The 4,517-nt window shown below is 32.2% G+C and overlaps 1 pseudogene; it reads right to left on the reverse strand.

The window, feature by feature from the left end:
- Positions 1 to 435: 435 nt before the first annotated feature.
- LOC145943409 (uncharacterized) lies at positions 436 to 1,689 on the reverse strand (annotated as a pseudogene).
- Between the last annotated feature and the right edge of the window lie 2,828 nt (positions 1,690 to 4,517).

Genomic DNA, 4,517 nt, shown 5'->3' on the forward strand with positions numbered 1-4,517 from the left:
TATAGTAATTTCAATATCAAACTTTACATCAATATCAATATTTACATCTTATAATATATAGGTAACTTCTTTTATAAAAAATACATTTTTTATAAGACTAGTTCACATTTCATATCCTGAGTAGATTTAAATAACGAAAATATTTGCACTTGTGAACGTTAATTTGTTAAAAAGAACAATTAAGCATAGTACAAAAATAACTCCATAGCGTTTGCATAAAATATATATCTTATAACATAAGTAACATAACTTCTTTTATAAAAATACATATTTTTTGAAAGACTAGCTCACATATCACATCCTAAGCACACACAGAATAACGAAAATATTTGTATTTGTGAACGTCAATTAGTTAAAAAGGAAAATTATCAATTAAGAAGAAAAAAAGATAATCATTAGCTCTCATCATCAGAATACATAATAACAAAAGAGAAGTTATTTTTTGCTTAAAATATCTACCATTTTTTCTAAAGAATCGAGAAGTCTTTTACGCACTTCTATGTTTTCTTGATGTCTTCTTTCCACAGCTTCTTCTGCTATTTTTCTATCATCCTTTAAATCTTTTATTAATTCTTCTACATTATGCGACTGTCGAACTTTCTCTAAATAAAACAAAATATTATTATCATAACAAGTTAAAATAATAGATTTATATTAGATAAAAAGGTATTAATTTACTATGTATTGACTTCTGTTCAGTCTCTAAACTGTCGACACTAGAAAAACTGCATTCTGATGATGATCGTGATCTTTTCCCCGTTGAAGATACAGTGCTCACCGGCGATATAAATGGCTTCGAGCCTAGTAAATTATCCATATACTAGAAAAAACTGTTATTAGCAAATTACTTAATTAAATTAAATGTATTAGTTTTAAAAATGTATTGCTTTTAAAATAATTACTTACAGATAAATATGGCTATGTTCTTAATGCAATACCAGATTTATTATTATGATCCTTTACAGTTTTGTACGTTGTTTTAATCCTGAAAATTTCGACAAGCACTGTGGTCCTGTCACATTATACCCATGTTTCACTAATTCGGCCGCAATTAAGGCCTATACTTTCTTTTGCGATATTTTTCCTGAACTAAAATCGTTTTGTCTTAAATTATATTCTTCCATAAGTAGAAGAATAGCCTCATGAGGCCATTTGAAAACTGTAAAAAAAATATATGTTTAAAAAACATCAGAAAGTATATACATCACTTAGAAAAATTATTTAAAAAAGTATCTCCAACTTCTTCACTTGCATTGTGATTTAATGTTTCCTCTCTCTGTAATGTCTCTTCCTGGTTGTCCCATTCGACATCAATGTTATCCTCCGCAGTGTTATTGTTGTTCTCTAAATAAAAATAATTATAAAAGATAAATTACAAAATAAATATTTTCCTTAGAGAAAATCTACACACTTATTAAACTTACCACGTTTTTTTATTTCATTTAATTTCTGTGTTCGGAAAGCGAGGTCTGAAAATAAAGAAAAACGTGTATGTATGTATGTATATATATATAATAAACATAACAATGATTAAAGTGATAGAAAAAATAGAAGGAAAATGATTTATAACCTTCAAATATCTCGCAGCATAAGGACTTTAAAAATAATATTATATGAACTTACCAGTTTTTAAACGTTTTACTTCATCTGCCGTTCCATATATTTTGTACACACGGTCGGTTCCCGCATCTTTTAAAAAAACTATTTCTCATAATGCTTGTCATAAGCCAAATTCACCGATACCATGCGCTAACAATGCGTTCCAAAATGAACGTAAGCGCTTACGCTTGTTCACGCTCACGCTGCTCTACCTCGCAAGAATAAGCGTTTGTAAGCAGAAGTTATGACGTCATTAGTCGATCTGTGAGCGCTTACAACTCCAAAGCGAACGATGTGAATAACGCTTAAAAGCGCTTTAAGCGTGTAAGCGCCCAAACCGAACGCACCCTTTGTAGATATGAATGGCGCCCAATGACATATATATATATATATTGTTGCGTCCGCTGGCAATCTCACATTCAAGGTGACGTCCCATGACGCGTATCAAACTCCGCGACCAATCAGAGATGTTCCGCTGTTTTTTGTACGCCAGAGTTGATTCCTTATGTCCCATGGAGCGGATTGCACGGAAGCGAAACTAGTGAATCACCAATCACGAGATTATTCTGACATAACCTTTTCAAAGATTACGTCGAAGCAGTCCTGTGATTGGTGATCCGCTAGTTTCGCTTCCGCTCCATGGGACAGAAGGAACGAAACTGTGGCGTATTGAATAAACATATCAGCAGGCATGCATTGAAAAGAAAAAGTAAAATCAAGTTTTCAGAAGCCAATTTTATATATTATATTTTGCTGCGTTGTGCCTGCTCTCTCTCTTGTTGGAGACAAGTGCTCATCCAGATACAACATTTTATTGAAATTCTTCCTTAGGTAATGTATTAGTAGTATATACTTTTATTTATATTTTAGAAGTCTTTTCATAAAATTATTAATTTTTAGTATTTCTTCAGTCAGACATTGATATATTCCACTTGTATTTGAAGAGTCTGGAGCAGTTAAATATCAGGTAAATATTAGGCAACTTTATCAACGAATCATATTCAATGTTCATTTGAGAGATTTTTAATGACATATTGTGCACAGTTTAATTTCAATAGTAAATATTATCTACCAATAAATATTTTTTATTATTTATATGTTTATACTAAGGAAATCTATATTCTTTAATAGGTCTCACAGTTTAGCGGATAAAATTTAAAAAAATGGATTCTGAAAGTATTTTATTAATCATTTTCTGTTTAATAAAAAACTTCAAACAAAGTTACAATATTTTTTGTAAAGAAGAATTACGACGCAAAATACTGAAAATATATGCACTGTACACAATTGTGCTAAACGAAGAAAAATCTAAAAGAAATCGACAATATTGGGTGCGACCTTTATTTACTGTAGAACAGCGATTATTACAAGGAGCGAGTGACAATCTCGTACCAGAAATGGAGACTCGAGACGAAGAAAAATTTGTCAATTATTTTGGATTCTATCATATTCCACAAATTATTCAAATTAGTCGGCTCTTCCATCGTTAAACAACATATGGTTCGAGATCCAATTCCTCCTAAAACGCGTTTGCATATTACACTTCGCTATCTGGCATCAGGAGATAGCATGACATCGATCTCATATGCCTATCGAATTGGCCATAATACTGTGTCAAAGATAATATCAGAGACCTGCGAGGAAATATGGAATGCTTTGAAGGAGATAGTTTTTCTTCATGACAATCCAGAGAGTTGGCAAGAAATTACTGATGAATTTGAGCGACTTTGGAACTATCCAAACTGTGTAGGATGTATTGATGGAAAGCACGTTACATTGCAGGTTAGTATATTGAAAGAAAATGTTTTTTATTATGAATTTTAGTAAAAATAACTTAAATATTACATACTTATTATAATATATGATTAATTTATCATAAAAAAATGTTAATCGAAGATTACGGGTTCATACTTACTGTGGAGTACCTCTCATTATTAATGTACGACGAGTAATAAAATTATATACATATGTAATTTTGGTTACAGGCTCCGCCAAATAGCGGTTCGACACATTTTAATTATAAAGGATACCACAGTATCATTCTGTTGGCGATTAGTGATGCGAAATATCGCTTTTCTATGGTCGATATCGGTGGGGAAGGTAGACAGAGTGATGGAGGAATTTTTAGAAATAGTGATATAGGAAGACATTTCGAAGGTCATTTCAAGTTGCCAAATGCTAAGCCTGTCGAAATTAATGGACCAGCACTGCCTTATGTATTGTTAGTGGACGAAGCTTTTCCACTAACAACTTACATGATGAGACCATATCCACGAAGTGGCAACCTGGATCTCAGGAAGCAAGTTTTCAATTACAAACTCAGTCGAGCCAGACGTGTTGTAGAGAGCTCTTTCGGGATTCTAGCAGCAAGATGGAGGATATATAGAAGACCTATAATTGCAAATATTGCAAATGCAAGAAAAATTGTTCAAGCAACAGTGGCACTTCACAATTTCATTATCACTAATGAAGAAAAATTGTTTTCCAAGAGCAAATATGTACATATAACTCCTGAAGAGCATAACATTAATTCTGAAGAACTTAGTTTATTGCCAGTTAGTAAAGGCAGATCCATTAACAGTAGCATTGAACTTCGAAATGCTTATACAAATTTCTTTATAGGCACCGGTGAATTATCATTTCAGTGGGACAAGGCAATGAATAATGATTTTTGATATGTTACTTAAGTCAGTGAATCGAAGGACTGCGAATATCAAACGAACAGATCAAGCATATTGTGTAGTTGGGCTATGTTTGCATTATTGTTACTGTTGGGTTGTATTATTGTTAACATCTGAATTGATAAACTGCGGGCAGAAAAAAGAAATTAAGAACAGAGTTTTGCGATTGGAACGCGTGTCAGAACGATTGTCAAAATATTAATAATCTACGCGTTATCATTTCTCATTCTCGTACCT

This window comes from Prenolepis imparis, unplaced genomic scaffold (genome assembly GCF_030444845.1).
Source record: "Prenolepis imparis isolate NDT839.2.m4 unplaced genomic scaffold, iyPreImpa1.0 SCAF_12, whole genome shotgun sequence".
Lineage (NCBI taxonomy): Eukaryota > Metazoa > Arthropoda > Insecta > Hymenoptera > Formicidae > Prenolepis > Prenolepis imparis.